This window comes from Procambarus clarkii, chromosome 13, assembly GCF_040958095.1.
Source record: "Procambarus clarkii isolate CNS0578487 chromosome 13, FALCON_Pclarkii_2.0, whole genome shotgun sequence".
In the NCBI taxonomy this organism is placed as follows: domain Eukaryota; kingdom Metazoa; phylum Arthropoda; class Malacostraca; order Decapoda; family Cambaridae; genus Procambarus; species Procambarus clarkii.
Window position 1 is genome coordinate 14,522,915 of NC_091162.1, and position 18,622 is coordinate 14,541,536.

An 18,622-nucleotide genomic window follows, 5' to 3' on the forward strand; every position below is an offset into this window, starting at 1 on the left:
TCATCACCATACAGTGGGCTGTGGTTTATATGCACGTGGTTACCAGCATAGTACTTAACAAGTCCTTCAAGAGGTTACTAAAGTATATATATATATTTTTTTTACATTCCCGCAGGAGTGATCACAGGAGTCCCAAGCCTAGTTAGGAGCTTATTAGGTCATTCAAATGTACAATTTTCGTCAAGTATGTTGTATATATATAAACTCTTATGTAATGTAGGATTTCTCCTTGTAAAAATACAACCTTTCGAGCAAATTGAGAAGAGGAGGAGATAGAGAGAAGTGGCATAAAAGGAGTAGTATATGAACCGCAAGAGAATGCGCAGTATAGTATAGTGAGGGGGGAGAGGGGAGGGGGTTGAGGGGGGGGGGGGAGGGGAGAGGGGAGGGGGTTGGGGGGGGGGGAGGGGGGAGCCAGGAAGAGTGTGGTGTTTGTCTCGTCAGTGTTGCCAACCTCACCCCCTCCTCCAACCCGGCCTTGTTAACACACACACACACACACACCTCCACATGCTCTTTACTTGGCAACACTGTTCACAACCCCTCATGTGCGCCTCACTGTATTATAACGTCTTGGTAACACTTCATTGACCTCTCGGTAACTTATGTTGACCTCAAGCACTTCACTTGACAACATTATCAGATCTCAAAATAATTGACCTCTTCAGAATACTGTTGACATGGTCACAACGCTGAGAGTTCCCATAATACCCTCTTGATCACAACCATTATAACAACACTATAGTGACCTCACAACCCTTGACAACACTTGCTTGCCTTTACAAACTCGGCAACACTATTCTCTTCACAATTTCCACATGAATAAACAACATTCTCCACTACACACATTTGCATCACTGTCTGACTCCCTCTTCCCAGTCTTGTTGCCTCGCTGGCATCACTGATCTCTCCACAACCCCAACTTGGTATCACTGATATCTACAACTCCAACTTGGTATCACTGATCTCTTCACAACTCCCAACTTGGTATCACTGATATCTACAACTTCAATTTGGTATCACTGATCTCTTTACAACTCCCAATTTGGTATCACTGATCTCTTTACAACGCCCAACTTGGCATCAATGATCTCTTCACAACTCCCAATTTGGTATCACTGATATCTACAACTTCAATTTGGTATCACTGATCTCTTCACAACTCCCAATTTGGTATCACTGATCTTTTCACAACGCCCAATTTGGTATCACTGATCTCATATATGAATATAAAGAAGGGAAAACATATATTAAAGAAATTTGCATTTAAAAGCTAATTACAAATAAACATTAATAATAATTATCATAATTCTATATTATATATTCAATTTATTAGCAAAACAAAACACTATGAAAATGTAGTAAGAAAGGAAACCCAACCACATTAATGATAGATGAGGCGACAGGCAGCATTGCTTATTGCAGGGTCGGTGTTCGATCCCCCATGGTGCAAGATACGGTGCTACCATTCCTTCACTTCCTCATATCCCAGATTCTTGTCTTCATAATCCAGCTCCTTGTCCTCATATCCCAGATTCTTGTCTTCATATCCCAGCTCCTTGTCCTCATATCCCATATTCTTGTCTTCATATCCCAAGTCCTTGTCCTCATATCCCATATTCTTGTCCTCATATCCCATATTCTTGTCCTCATCTGTCACGGGCTGCTTCCTGGGGGTGGAGGCCTGGTCGAGGACCGGGCCGCGGGGACACTAAAGCCCCGAAATCATCTCAAGATAACCTAACCTCAAGAAGTAGGATTAATTGGGGGGATAGAAATAGGATAATTGGTTATGGCGGCGGAGTAACCGAACACTGCGGTGCACCGCCTCCACGCTGCGCCATGTTGGTGGTTACTTCACTTTTATGCTCGTTAAGTAACTCAAGAAACCCCACGAGGGCATCAGCCTTAAGTAGTGATCATTATACAACTGTGTTTCCAGTGAACATGCAATGTTATACAACTGTGTCCAGTGAACATGCAATGTTATACAACTGTTTCTAGTGAACATGCAATGTTATACAACTGTGTCTAGTGAACATGCAATGTTATACAACTGTTTCTAGTGAACATGCAATGTTATACAACTGTTTCCAGTGAACATGCAATGTTATACAACTGTTTCCAGTATCATGCAATATTTTACAACGGTCTCCAATGAAATATCCTATATTACACAAATATTGCCTATATCTATATATATGAAATATTGCCTATATCTATATATATGAAATATTGCCTATATCTATATATATGAAATATTGCCTATATCTATATATATGAAATATTGCCTATATCTATATATATGAAATATTGCCTATAGTACCATAGATCAAATTCGGTAATACTAGTAGTGTTTATAACCACTGGTAAATAAAACAATATGATTTTGACATTAATATTAAAAAATATATAAGCAATTCGTCACTAGGCTATTGAGTTACCTCTTAAAAATAGAAATGAAAGAAAGTAGAACAAGACATGAGTTAGAAGTCATACCGTCCCACTAACATATAGACGGACATGTGCAGCCCTAAACTCTGCTCCACTAAATAAAAAATTAGTATTTATTTGAATTACAAATGCATTTAGGGGAAAATAATTCCTCTGACCTCAATACAGTCTTAATGCAGTCTCTAAATCCTTGTCCGCAATATTTGCATATATTAATTTGTTAAACCCACGAAGACTATTTGAATATCTATTAAGAGAGTGTTAGTAAGTACGCTTCTGCCATGTCATAATCTCATCAATGAGGAATAGTTGAGGGGCAACTAGGAAGAGTGGAGCAGGAAGACGAAGTCAGAGTCAAGCGGCAGCATCAGGACACGACCCTCGAGACCCGGATGTCCATGGTTCACCATGTTTCATATAGGTTACATCAAGACAAACATCTCCACACTTCAGATGTGAAGTATTATGGCTTATTTGGTCAAAATACTAGGAGAATTGATCTAGTATTTCCTTAAATATTTGACATTTTTGATGGATGAATACGCTTAGCAGCCTAATTCCAAGTCATTCTTGTCACATATTTTAAGTTTCTTTACTTTTAGCTATGTAATTATTTTGATTTTAGTGTTAGTGAATGATGCTACGATTCGTGAACAAAATATGCAATAAAGCAACGCAATACATATCTATATTTCAAAAAGCTAAAGCTTGACTGCTAGCTAGAGCCCCTTGTCGTAGTTAGCGGCTGTTCAGACCTGTCTTAAAACAAGTGTGTTTATCTTGGTGTGTTTGTGCTCTGTGAGTGTCCACACACACTGAACTAGTTGGAACTCCTAGCGAAAGGTGTGTTGGCCCAGGTGATCCCTGCTTCACACTGAGGGGTTTACTTTGGTCCTGTACTATGTTTAGGACTTCAAGTATACTTGCTGGTCAGTTAGCAAGGCACTTCAGGCATCGTGGTGGCCTTAATAACCCTCCTGAACGTGTTGATAGGCTTCAAGCCTAACGCCAAAACAAAACCAATTCATAGTTTCCTTAATTTTGAATTTTTCAAATCATTTCCACATAAATATATGAACTAACAATTCATAAAGTTGAATCATCGTAAAGAGGGGAAAAATCACCTTTTTTTTAAGTAAAAAAACATCATTTACAACATTTAAAAGAGAGGAGTCACCATGCTGAATATCTAAATCATTATAACGACTGATTTTTTGTAACTGCAGTTAAGGTCATCGTTTTTATAACTGCACTGTGGATAAAAAGATTAGTGTTGGATGTGTCTTGGTTGGGGGGGGGGGGGTTGATGGGGTTTGGGGGTGACTTGTCCACTCATCAACTCCCTGACTGGTGACTGCTCTTGCCAGTCCGCACTTTTATCTTTCTCTGCTGTTTACTTGATTAGCAAAATTATCAAATTAGCAGGCAGTGTTACTAGTACTAGGTAATAAAATACAATTACATTACTGAATATGTAGTAATTGTAGTTATAATGGATAAGAGTGAACAAGTGCAACTCTGATGTGGCTGCCACAACGTCTGTATTTTATAGTGTTGACGCACTCTTGCGCTGGTGCCGGCTGTTTGGCCGACACTGTGTTTGCATGGTATGTTATGATTCTAATTCTGTCTACATGTCTCGTTTGCTTCTTGTTTGCTAGGAGTGTTGATTTGATTGTTGCCGCCGAAGGCGGCTAGTTTATTGTGCACCCCATACTCATCCTGTGAGCGGTAGCGCAAAAGCATTACAGAGGGCACAAAAGGTCTTTATCATACCTCATCTTAGATTATTACATAAACAATTTCTTCAATCCTTCACACCTTATAGATACAATGTCAGCTAGTTACAGAGAAAGTGCTATTACAAGAGCTACATATTTACAGTAAGTCATCATACATTAATGGTAGGTCTTGTCGTTAATACATAATAGTTTGGCCAATGGGGATATTACAGAGTCATAGGGGAGCTTCTGTTTATTATTAGTCCTCACAATACACTACTTGTTTCTGAATCTCATATGTCGTTCATCTACTGGAAGCAAAATGTGGGTACAGTGCAAGGATTTCAGGTAATTTATCCATGGTAATAAGATAGGTTGCCATATCATACAGAGTGAGCCTAGATTTATCTCTAAAAGGCTCAATTTTATAACAATCCAAGATATAGTGTTCGAGTGTGTGTCCCTGCCTATGTCCACACACTTTACACTTTACTTCATCTAGATCCCTATACAAGCCGAACTGCCAGAGATACTTGTAGCCAAGTCTTATACGAGCTGTGACAACATCTGTTAGTCTACTGACTTTGTTACTTGCCCCATACACATGTTTTACTTCACACATTTCATTGTGATGAACAATGGACCTACTAGTTCCAGTTTGCACTGTTCTACTTTCTTCAAATCCATCTAGTTCTCGTCTAATGACACTTTTAAGGGACCTATTTGATAACTCAAGATTCCATTCAATACTGTCTTTATTTACTGCAGCCTTAGCAAGGGCGTCAGCTGACGGTTTGTGTCCTGGCGTATGCAGGCGGGGCAGGAGTGTGTGTGTGTGTGTGTTGACTGAGGTGCCACGTGTGTTTTATTTGGTTGTCAGTGTTTGTTTTGTTTCTCAGGACACAGCACAAACGTCTGATGGCTCATCTTCCTTTGCACACATATCGCATTTACTCTGACATTCGTGTCTGCACTTTGAGCACACTGGTGGTGGTGTTGAGCGCTCCTGCCAGCCACTACCCGCCCGTCCTCCTAAGGTCTCCCAACGGTCAGTTTAAAGTATTGTCTCCTAACCTACCAGAGGACCTAAAACAGAAAACGGGACAGTACGTCACTTTCGCAAGCCGCTACACATTTCTAGTACGACAATTTTTGGCCTTATATAACGTATACTAGCGAAAAGCGTCGTTCGTTGTAAGAGGACAGGTTGCCACAACTCTGATAAGATATACTTTCTCACATTTCTCCTGCGTTTGTTGTCGCTTGCTGAAGTTCATGACCTTTGCTTCTCTTGTAACAAAAATAATAAATTTAACTAGCCCTTCTCTGTAGCTTATGTACTCTTTGTGGTATTATATTTGGTAGCAGGTTCATTTACTCTTTCTAACATAGTATGTTGTATAACCCGCCTCCAAGCTAAGTTAAGCCATACAACTGTGCGCATATTCCATTGATATAAAACGAGAAAATCTGCCACAGCGGCTCTTGCACAGAAATAGTGATACATTATCTTATAACTGTCAATTTATTTAGTTCTGGAGACAGAACCTTAGGGAGACCAAGTCGTCGCATAACCACTTCGACTTCTCGGTACAACATTCGTCTTATATCTTTCAGGGTCGAGGTTCGATTCCCGTTCGGTCGAGGTTCGACTCTCATTGTTATATATCACGTTAATGTAATTTCTGTGTTACTGAAGTTGGGACGTAAGGTGTAGGACCACCTTTGCCTTTCCACCCAAGTGCTTGTTTTTTTCTTTATTAAATAATATACAATATAAAGATCATATTTACATCAATTTCCAAGGGAAAATACTCCATTATATATAGTTTATTGGGTCATACGTAAAAACTTGGATTGGCTTCAGTAAAGGCCCTCCAGACTTCCTGTGACTTCAGTAGGAATCCGGTTGTATGACTTTTTTACAAGTTAGCGCCAAGGATGAGTGGCAGCGTCACTCATCCTGTGAGTGGACATACCGCCATAGCAGCATGTACAACACTTCCCAATAGGAAGAAAACCCGCTGGGTTGTTCATCCTGTTACTTGTACCCAAACATAGCTGGGACTTGCTTAACTGTCTTAAGTGAAAAGCTTATCAAACAAGAAGATTAACTTTTGCCAACCCTTAAAATCTTATGTTATTTTGCGGGCGCAAAATGGGGGAAATCTTTTAAGAACAGTATCTATATTTGACAAATAGCATTTTCCTAACTCAAACAATGTATGGTTTATTATTCTACACATATTTCTAATGACTCTTAGATGTTCACATTCTCTCAGGTAGTGGTCAAGGCGGTGTCCATCACTCTCACCACAGATTCTGCAACTCCGCTGCTCAGCTGTTGTTTCCATTCCGACTCTCCATTGATATTCATATCCATGACGGATTCTTGCTATTACTGATTCTCTCCCGCGGCCACCTCCTCTTCGTCCGTAATGACTGGGATTGCCAGCAGCAATCATATTTTACCAGCGTACAGATTCACTGATTTGTTCATCTATCCTCTTTCCTCAGTTACCTTGTCACAGTGATGTTGCCTGATAATACCTCAAATTTGTAGAAGAGTCTTGAGTATGACGTATTTAATATGGTCTCCTTGTCCACTCACAGGATGAGTGGCGCTGCCTAATAAACTCGCCCCTCGGGGCAAAATTTTGGTCTTCTTCAGCACCTAGAAACAGCCAGCACATGTGCTCCGCAGTCAGCACATTTATTGGTTTATGGATGTTACTGGTCCTCTGGTGGGAAACAGGAAGGCCTCAGAATGTGACCAAGTTCATGGCAGTGCCAGTGAGAGCGGTTTGTCTCTGCCAGCCCCTTCCCGCAGAAAAACAAATCCACTGTACCTCTGGAACTAATTGTAAACCATATATTTGGGTGCGGTTGGCTCTCCGTGTGGTGGCCCCTCTCAAGAGTCGGGCCCCCACACGGTATGAGGCTGTTGTTTCATTAACAACAAATAATACTTTGATAAGCAGGGCAAGCCTTGTGTTGCAGTGCCTAGGGGTTCTGAGGTGATTCTCCATGTCTGCCAGTGTTACTACAACACCTCACTTCTCAGCCTCCTGACACACCACCCTCATGCTAGTTCTCCACACTCCTTTTCTCCCACACAGCCCCAGGGTATAGATTTATGGCTCGCAATTAAATCCTGTGACGCTGTTATTTCCTTGCAGTCAACATGAGAATAACACCTTGCTCGAAAATAAACTTGGCCCCTCTTGACCCGGCTGACCGCGGACCACCCTGGGATGTGGCCCCTGGCCCTCCCACGGTAACAAGACACAACCTATTTTTATCACCCAGCACTTGTGTGTGTGTACCTTACATGTGTTGTGGTATAGTGGTTGGTGTTGTGTGGGGGAAGGAATGGATGGTGTGTTGACAGGGTGGTACCCCACAATTCTACCCTCCTCCTCTTCTCTCTCTTGAAAAAACTTCCCTCTAGCCTACTCCTCTACCCCCACCATCCATCCCTCCTTCCCCTGCCAGCCTACTCATCCTCCCTCTTGTTAAAAGATGGTAAGAGTTGACAGATGTTTGACAATCTGTTCGCCTGATGGTGAGTTTACTCACAGGATGAGTGACACTGTCCGATACTGTCACTATGACGCAAAGGATGAGTGACGCAGTTATTAGCAACCATTTACTTATGTCTTTTTTCAAACTTTTTTTCCAACAAAATAAAGAGTTTTGGGTTCCAAATAAAGCTATCGAAAAAATATATTGGCAAGAAGATAAACTTAAAATATTTCAGTTGGCTAGGCTCCTAAGAATAGTGAACATCATGCCCATGTTTACATTAGTTGAACATCAAGATAAGATAAAAATTTTAAATTGAGGACATTGAGTTTTGACATTTAGGAACTTGTAAAGGAAAATAATTTTACGAATTCTCATATAAGAACTTGAGGGAGAGAGGGAGGCGGCGTGCCCTTGGTTACAAGGACACCATCAGAGTACCGTATTGCGTGCACCCCTTGTGTTGCTGGCGGTTGTTGGGGAGTATATTGCGTGCAACACTTATGTTGCTGGCGGATGTGGGTGCGTATATTTCATGCACCCCTTGTGTTGCTGGTATAGTTATGTCGGGATAGTCGAGAAAGTCAGGCAATATGGGAGCCTAGTCAGCATAGTCAGGGGAGGCAGCCTATGAGAGGCAGGTCCAGGGGAGGCAGCCTATGAGAGGCAGGTCAGGGGAGGCAGTCGATGAGGACAGGGAAGTCAGGCACTAGAAGAGTCAGTTCAGTAGAGGAAGCCGTCGCCGCTGCCATCAGCTGATCTCAGCAGGGGCGGGAAAACCCAGACAGAGCTGCCTACCTGCTTCATGTCAACATCTTGAATTACCTCCTAATTACTTATATATATAATCATCTAACTCCTTGAAAATGTGTAAAATACAGACATAAAACATTTTCTTATAACAATACGTAATATATGGCGGAACATTAGCGTACATTTTTTAACAGATGGAATACTAATGACCAAATCCCGCACCAGAAGGTAAAGAAACTACTTTTCGGTCCGTCCTGGACCATTTACAATCGACTAGAGATTGGGTCCAGGACGGACCGAAACGTCGTCGTCCCTTCACTTTCTAGTGTGTGGTTTGGTCAACATATTTCAGCCACGTTATTGTGATTCCTCGTCTGCATTATCAATCATCACACACGACTAGATAATGATCCAGGACGGACGAAATCGTTCCTCGTCTGCAACGGATCGAGTGTTTCAACAAATCTGTAATTGTTTCAAGTTTGCAGTTAAATGTTTACTTAATGTACCAGTCAACTGAGAACTTAATAATTTCCTCCTCATTAGACCTAAGCGCTTCATAGGCTATAGATTCATACTATGACTCTATACTAGGTTGAAGGAAGGGAGAGGTCTCAGTCTGCTCAGTCAGGCTAACTTTATATATTTTAAACCAATACTAACTTACCAACCTCGACCGCTATTGAATAATATCAATAATCATTCATACATAATTTCCAGGTATTTATAAAATTCTCGCGAAGCTAGTGGGAGAAAATAAAGAGCACGCCTATTAGGCAAGATCTATCTATCTATCTATCTATCTATCTATCTATCTATCTATCTATCTATCTATCTATCTATCTATCTATCTATCTATCTATCTATCTATCTTACAATACAGTGTGTGTACAATGTTAAAATAAAAATAAAATTACTTTGAATGCGTCAAAACCTGTTGAATTCAGATATCAAGGAAATGCATCTCAATATAACATTAGTGCCTTTGAGGGTAAAGGCTCAGCACTTTACAAATATTTTGTTAATAATATATGTACACAATGATTTGATTATACTGGAAAAAGGAATAGGCTCGAGCTGTTTTTTTTAAATATATTACTAGATATATGTTAGCATAGATAAATATCTGCAAATTCTTTAATTTTGCATAACTAACAATATTCCCGTTGCAAGTGAATGTAAAACGAGTTACAGGAACTACTTCAAGGTTATATGTGATGGTCCTGGAAATTTCTCGGGGCTCAGCGGGTTAAAAAAAAACGCATCGTTACGATATCAATGTACGATGCTTGACAAATAAATAGATCGAAGTAGTCTATCATCTTTCTTCTTGTTATATTTTGCCAGCATATGTAGCTTGTTACGGTTTAGTTTTAATAATAATGTGACTGAAAGAAAGTATATATAAATATGTTACGACATTATATATATATAAATTAAGTGTGTGTTACCTGGCAACTATGTTAATGACGTCACAACTTGTATGTACGTCACGTGACGTCACGACGCGGGAAATCCTGGAGAAGCTCTATGTTTAAAAATGAATTTTGGCTCCTTCACTTTGCAACAATGATAATAATAATAATAAATGGAGTTCTTTACATGCTGGTACACAAGACTGGTATAGACTGGTGTCGCTTGTCGGTGAATGTTTGTTTACGTTTGGGGGGAGAACATTTTTCACCAATCAATTTAATCCAAAGTTTCCTCGCCACAAAAAACGAAATGGCTAAAAAGATTTTATGTTTTGTCCAAAGATTGATATCAATCCACATAAATTAAAAGATGAAGAAACAAACAAAATAAATCTACAACATCAAGGAACAAGTATAAACGATAATACAGCCAAATAAGCAATTTGTAGTAAACAGTCGCGTGGAGGCCTCGGAGCTGTCAACACGGCGGCGCCTTCTGACGACCACAATTGACTTTTGTGCACTAAGGTCCAGTCCAGCTGTAGTCCTGTGAAGTGATTGGCGGTGATAAGTGTGCTTCAGGGTGCCCGGAGGACCTAGCTCCTGGAGAGTAAGGTAAGAAATGCACTACAAGATGCACTTAAAAGTTGTCTTGAAAGTTAACGTGGCCGGAGATGGATGCCAGGAATCTCTTATTGCCGCTACAACACTTCTCTTCACCTTATTACTACTTAACTGAGGGTAAGAAGGAGTTTTTAAGGAAATTACAAATGCATATATATATATATATATATATATATATATATATATATATATATATATATATATATGTCGTACCTAGTAGCCAGAACGCACTTCTCAGCCTACTATGCAAGGCCCGATTTGCATAAAAAGCCAAGTTTTCCTGATTTAATATATTTTCTCTAATTTTTTTCATATGAAATGATAAAGCTACCCATTTCGTTACGTATGAGGTAAAAAAAAAATTATTGGAGTTAAAATTAACGTAGATATATGACCGAACCTAACCAACCCTACCTAACCTAACCTAACCTATCTTTATATGTTAGGTTAGGTTAGGTAGCCGAAAAAGTTAGGTTAGGTTAGGTAGGTTAGGTAGTCGAAAAACAATTAATTCATGAAAACTTGGCTTATTTGGCAAATCGGGCCTTGCATAGTAGGCAGAGAAGTGCGTTCTGGCTACTAGGTACGACATATATATATATATATATATATATATATATATATATATATATATATATATATATATATATATATATATATAAGGGAGAGAAAAAGAGGAAATAATAAAACCACATTTGGGCAGGGGTTTCCTGCCTTGTTGAGATATTTTTTTTAAACACATTAGGTACATGTGCATTAGTGCAGCTGCCCTAGGCTATATGAAGGGAAGTACAGTGTGTCCAAAAGGATGCTACGTGATGCTAAAAATCCCCATCACACAGGATGGTTAGTCATACTGGCAGACTCTGGGTGCATTATGAGGATATCCTCAAGGTAGCAGTGATACTGAAACTCCCCATCCCGCAGGACGGACGCAATCTATAAAGTCTAAGGGAAAGGCCATATCCTCAAAGTTTTTTTTTCAGGGTTTAAAGGATAAATATTATGATTTAGATTTAAAAAAAATGTTGACGTGATCAGTGCATACAGTTTCTGATGTGACAAAAATAAACAAATGATAAGAATTCATTGAAGTCATATAGTATTATGAGGTTTTCGTGAAGGGAACAGTGTTACCTAGTACTTTCTTTTACACCAATCCCGACCTGCCATGTTGGACACGTAGATAACATAAATGATTAGGAAAAGTTGGGTGAAGCTAGCCCTAAGCGTCTGGCCTCCATCCTAGTCCAGACGGATATTTATATTTACATAGAAAATATGCTGTAATCTATTAAAATTATTTGGGGTTTGAATCATCTGGATTCATTTAAGGTTTATATTCCAAGGTAACCTCTCAGGCCCTCCCGAGTCCAAAGTTGCAGGCCCTCCCGAGTCCAAAGTTGCAGGCCCTCCCGAGTCCAAAGTTGCGTGACCTGTGACCTTGACCACAAGAGCGACAGTATACACGTGTGACCCCGAGCAAGGTCACCTGTAAGTCCACAGGCACCACACTCAAGTGTTGTGGCGGCCAACGCCTGTCGTCAGCAAGTCTCTGTTATTAAACAAAGACTAGGGTGTCTCCATGGACTTTCCTGGAAGTATGGAACTAAAGTAATACATGGATAAGATGGCAAAGTTAAAGTTGTCAAACAGAAGGAGAGGTGAATACATGAACAAGAGTAGCATTCGTGACGTCAGTGTAAAGTGACGTTACAGTGTCAACAGAATCAGTTGAGAAGTGTCTTGTGATGCATCATACCACAGGTGCTGCAACAGCTTTCAGGAGTTGCAGTCCAAGTGTAACACCACTATACATATAAACTAATAATAAAACATTAATAATGTAACCCTGCAAAATTTGTACACCAAATATTCCAGTACTACTAATGGTTATACTGGAACCAAAGGTACACTTCTAAGGGAATGCTACACAGGATTAACTACGCTGCCACCATCTGCCTTGTCCATAGAGACTATATATAAATTTTGCAGGGTTACATTATTAATATTTTATTATTAGTTTATATATATAGTGGTGTTACACAAGAACCCGGGTTCGATTCCCGGCCGAGACAGACACCAATAGACAGCTTGTCACCTGATGTTCTGTTCACCTCGCAGTAAATAGGTACCTGAGATTTAGATGTTTGCTATAGGCTGCTTCATGGGGGGAGGGGATGTGGGTGTGCGTAAGAAAAATGTGTGTAGAATATATGATAGAGAAAAAATAGGTCACGAGTTACTACATTAGACAACCGATGGTTAAAAAGGCGGTGTCCAAGAGCTAAAAGCTCGATCCTGCAGGTATAAATAGTAAATATACATAGTAAATACACACACACACCCAAACTATTCATTCATGACAATGAATGATCTAATGATCTACAGGAGTTGATTTAGTCCCAAACCAGTATTTACCCTGGTCTTTTCTGAGTCTAAACTTGAATTTCAAGTAAGTTTATTGAGATGAATTGCATCCCATAGAATAACTTTAGTCATTTAAGTCGACCCTCCTACATTGGCCTCGGTAAGTTGGCAACTTATCCGTCTTTTCCCCATTCTCGTTTGTTTTGATAAATGTAATACCTTTTTAAATATTCCATTTGTTAGTCCTCAACCCTGCAAGCACAATTAGGCGAGCACATATAGGTGAGAACATGGTTTTAAAGGCTTGCCCTTGTGTTTGGTCGTTGTAAACGAGGTGTTCTCTACATGGGGTCACCCGTCATAGGGTCTCCCCCGAGGTCACACACCTGTCAAAGGTCACACTCACAGCACAACAAATCGCCATCGACCATAAGACAAACACCCCCTCCCTTACTAAGGTCAAAGGGGAGCGAGGTGTTGAGGTGGCCAACACACTACCCCAACAAAGGGTTAGGTGTCGAGGTGGCCTGCTACCTCTTAGATAAGGTGGCCTGTGACCTCTTAGATAAGAGGGCCTGTATGACTTCTTAAATAATGGAATGTATCAACGTTGACTCTTGTGATGTTTAGTTAGTGTGTTTGGGATTCGGTGGTTGATGACAAAGTCAACCAGGGGAGAGCAGTTGACCCCATGGCGGATTGTGTTACAAAACAATGACTTAGTATCTTTGGATATAGTCTACAAGAATGTAAGGGGGAATTTGGGATTCCTTTTTTCTCTGAATCTTCTTTCCTGAGCTAAGGGTTAAGAAATTAAATTTGGGTCAACTTGACACCATGGGGTCACTGGGATCAACCCATAGACAGAGAGGTCAAGTGAGAGGTTGACCACTATAAACTATGTTTCTGAGTCACACTTCCAGTACATACATCCGTTGAACTAATCACCCATTTAAACGTGAGATGTAACCGACCCTTATTCAGTCAAACAAGTTTAGGTACACATCAGTGTGCTGCAACCGGATCCTATATGAAGGATTACATAGTATAAAAGTATAGATAAAGTGCTTGCTACTAGTTTACCTAATGTGAGTCTGGTCAGCCAGCCTGCACGAACAAACTTTGGGTAGAACACAAGAATATCTTCAAATATCCGTAGTATGAGGTAGTTATAGAGCTCTAAGTATCTCATGTCAATCGGTCTGAGATCGCTGATAACTGGGCACTCACAGATATAGTGCTTGAGAGTGTCTCTTAGGGTTTGTTGTTCACATAGTTCACACCATTGGGGAGATTCATGACCTGCAGACACCTGCTATTCATATCTATATCCCCAGCCTAATTCTGGCATTTACAATGTCACGCTGTCTAGTGGATGCTTTGTGCTGTCCCTACATATAATTCTCGATTCTATACATATAACGCTTTACACTAGAACTTTCTGCCCTTTGAGTGTCTGATTTGCTCTCTGTCAGCCTTGGTTGTCTGAAATATTGTGATTTTTAAGTTCAATGTTGAAATGGGCGCCTGAGGGCCCCTAACGGAAAGGGGCCCACCATGGACCTGACGAAAGGGGCCCACCGTGGACCTGACAGAAGGGGCCCACCGTGGACCTGACGGAAGGGGGCCCACCGTGGACCTGACGGAAGGGGGCCCACTTTGGACCTGACGGAAGGGAACGTGGCTCCGCGGGCTTCCGGAAGGGGCTCCGGGGCCTCGGGCTACTTCTGTATTGTAGCGGAACTAAATTGGTTTCCGATAAACAGGTGGACACAATGCCTCGCCCGAGTGTCTTGTCTTGCAGTCAAAGTAGCTTCTTTATCGTTACTCAACATTCTTTGGAGTGAGTGGAAGAGCTGGGGTGAAGGGGGGGGGGATTAGACGAGAGCTTGGTGAAATGATGCAATAGACAACACCACATCACCCCAACTGATTTTAGGGGACTATTTAAGTGTTCCAAATATATCTAGTATATAACATTTCTATCATTTGTTTGCAACTAATCGTGCACATGTGTTGTTAACGACGCATTCGAGTTTTATTAAACAACTAAAATGTCATTCAGTAAAATTAAAAGTTTAAACCAAAAACTTTAAACAATGAAACTTAAAAAAAATTAGGCTTGTTCCGGTCTTGGGAGCGGGTGGGAAGAATGTGGACAATAGTGCGTGAATGGTTGTCAGGTGTGGCAACGCTGTGTGAAGGGTTGTCAGGTGTGGCAACGCTGCGTGAAGGGTTGTCAGGTGTGGCAACGCTGCGTGAAGGGTTGTCAGGTGTGGCAACGCTGTGTGAAGGGTTGTCAGGTGTGGCAACGCTGTGTGAAGGGTTGTCAGGTCTGGCAACGCTGTGTGAAGGGTTATCAAATGTGGCAACACTGTGTGAAGGCTTATCAGGACTGAATTAAAAGTTATTAAAGACAGGGAGGGGAGGGTAGGGGTGAAGGGTAAGGGTAGGACAGAAGGGGAGGAAATGGTAGGGGTAAGGTAAGGTGTATGAAAGAGGGTAAGATAAAATAGGATCACAAGGTGAAAGTGAAGCCAAGCTGTAATTAACCAGTAATTAACCATTTTCGTATTATCAGTTCCTTGTATATTTATATAGATCTTGTGTATATTCACATATTGACTTTTTTCTTTTGCTGTAGAGACAAATTTTTAATACTGTAACTTCAGGTAAATATAATAGGTCTGTTGTATGCGAATAAGCGCACCTTAGCATAATGAGACTCACAGTAAGTTACGGAAGTGTTAGTGATAGTGTGGGTGCCTGAGGTGACCAGGGGCGCGGCCTGATAGCACAAGCCTAGCAAGAACGTACAATGGGGTCGCGGTGACAATACCAATAATTCAAGGACTAGAAGCTGAACATTAAACAGTAACCTTATCAGGAGAAAAAACTTTTGTTTAATGTTTATGAAGGTCTCATGGCCACATAGTAGAAATCACCAGACAAAACCTTTCCTCTTGAATGTGTATACAAAAATAGTTTTCCTTCATAGGAATAGTTAAATAATTTCAATACAGTTACGAACACTTAGAAAATAGATTTGATTAACGGTGTGAATCTTGTGCAAATCACAGTCCGTTTTGAGTGAGTGGTTCATCATGCTACAATACAAGAAATGGAAGCTGGTAGCCTGAGATATGAGTGGCCTCACTGCTATGTACATAGCTCATTGTCTCAGGGTTCCCTCAGCTGATCCAACCTCATGGATAACCAAAAGTTGCTAAGAACAACACAAGACTCAGCCACCAGCTAGAGGCTCTGCTGTCTCAAGAACATCACTTGATCAGCGATCATTTATTCCTAAGCTGACTCCAGCTTCATCAGGTAACTAACATGACTGAAACTTATCCTTAAATAGTTTATATCTAATGAAAATGACGATCTTATAAAATGTATGAGGCGTTTGCTGAGCCCCATTAAGTTATTTATAGTCAAAGTGATGCTTTCCAAATGCCATAGTCTGGTAAACAAAATGCTTTCCTGGGGATTTGTTTATTTAACTGTACCATAAAGTATGTACTTTCATGTTAGCATAGTTAATGATGCCAAAGGCAATTTGGAAGGGAAAATGACTGCATTTTCCTCTATTTTTGGCAGGTAAAAATTATCTCGATATTGGCAGCTGGCGTTAAGTCAGGTATGTTAGCAAAACCCTCGTATGATTTTTAGGACTAATTTTATTGAGAACTTTGGATATCAATTCTTGGTATGCAGTTGCCATTTGGGAACATTAATACCCTTCCTATAAAATCTGTCTAAAATGGGAGCGAGTAGACAGGCAAAGGCGAGCAGACAAACATACGGGCAGTCATTTACACAGGTTGACGGTAAGGTATATAGGTACATTGACGGAAGAGTAGATATGCAGATTCAGACTGATAAACAAAAATACGAATATAGATTGGAAGACGGACAGGTCGAGGTGGGTATTAACAGGACAGGTAAACAAAGACAGGTGGAGGTGGGCCCCAGCAGGACAGGTGGTGGTCGGTCCCCAGCAGGACAGGTGGTGGTCGGTCCCCAGCAGGACAGGTGGTGGTCGGTCCCTCAGCAGGACAGGTGGTGGTCGGTCCCCAGCTGGACAGGTGGTGGTCGGTCCCCAGCAGGACAGGTGGAGGTCGATCCCCAGCAGGACAGGTGGTGGTGGTCGGTCCCCAGCAGGACAGGTGGTGGTCGGTCCCCAGCAGGACAGGTGGAGGTGGTCCTCAACAGGACAGGGTAAACAAAGAGACGACGCGTCATTTTGGCGCGGAAAAAAGTAGGTCACGAGAATCTCCTCGTGGTCGGTCGGTAATTGTCGGAAATTACGTGGGTCGGTGGTTGCGAGGGTCGGTCGGTAGGGTTGTACGTGGGTGTGTGTGTGGTGGTGGGACTGTAGGTGGGAGAGTGTGGTGGGAGTGGGGCTGTAGGTCGGTCAGTCAGTGGCGTTCCTGAGGGTTCTCGAGGCTCCGGGCAAGAGAGATATTAAAAATTTGGAAGTCTCATTATTTACAAACGAATCACGTTGTTGATCCATCGTTAGTGACCATGGCTTGATCACTAGGATAAGAGTAAGTAGTAAGGGCAACGGGCTTATTGGTCAGTGTAATGCAGTTCTTGTTTATATCTACCGAAATTCGATCATATATAATATATATTATATATATTATATTATATATTTTTTTTCTCCAAAATTCATTTTTTTATTAATGGTCTGACGCCTGAATGCGTTTCGTAATTCATATTACATTTTCAAAGATTTAATTTATACACAAGGAAGGCTGCTACCAAAATATAGCAAACATGGATCCCACATATTACTTTATTATTCAATAATTTCTTCCATAGATCTCCAACGCCATGAATATCTTAAAAAGTATTTATCCAGGTCTTTCCTGACTATAATGTTATAAATTTGTATCCATTGTTTCGTGTTCTATTTTATGTCAGTATCAGCACAAAAATATAGCTTGAGACGATGGGCGTAAATTTGGAAGTTTACACTGTACGAAAGATCTGGGTAAATACTGGTTTGCAAATGGGATGGTTTCCTTAACTCTTATCTTCTTATGTTTTCATATTTAACCCATAAATGTTCCTCTTGTTATACCTTTCATCCATGTGTACATTAGTCTTTGTCACCACTTATTCTTCGCCTTTCTGAAGAGTGTTAATTACGCGTATTTAATCTCTATTAGCCATCAGGCAAAACAGTGTTACTGCAAATGTTATGATCTTATAATGACATATACAGTATATCATCACTGTCATAACTTATATCACGTACCTCTCCACTTGGACTGGAAGGTCGACAGCCTCCCTGCCCTCAGGTCGAAATTTAATTGAAATTGAAATAAGTTTATTGAGGTAAAATGCACACAAAGGGATGAGGTAGCTCAAGCTATTCTCAGCCAGTTCAGCACAACGTGTTCATACATATATAGACACATCACAAACAATAAACACATTACCGAACATTCTGAGTGATAAACATGCATTTCCTCAGGGTCAACGTTCGATCCCCAACGGTTGGCTCGGCTACTTCACTTTGTCTTATTGTTCCAGCATCTTGACCTTGTATCCCAGCTCCTTGACCTCTTATCCTAGCTCCATGACCGCTTTTCCCAGCTCCTTGACCTCGTATCCCATCCAATAAGGATCTAAGATAGACCGATACGTTGTCAGTCTCCTTCCATACATATGGGTTCAGTTATGTGTTCCAGCTACTTCTTCGCTACATACTGGCATAAGGCTTCTCACTGATAATTCAGCCCC

General features: G+C 40.8%; 1 protein-coding gene across 3 annotated transcripts in view; it reads left to right on the forward strand.

Moving 5' to 3' along the window:
• The first annotated feature begins 10,329 nt into the window (after nt 1-10,329).
• Nucleotides 10,330-18,622, forward strand: part of LOC123757133 (nahoda) — a 290,479-nt gene continuing 282,186 nt past the window's right edge. For all 3 annotated transcript variants that reach the window (XM_045740555.2, XM_069323679.1, XM_045740557.2), the window contains exon 1: nt 10,330-10,483. The gene's annotated coding sequence lies outside the window, so the exon portion shown is untranslated. The remainder of the gene's footprint in view (nt 10,484-18,622) is intronic.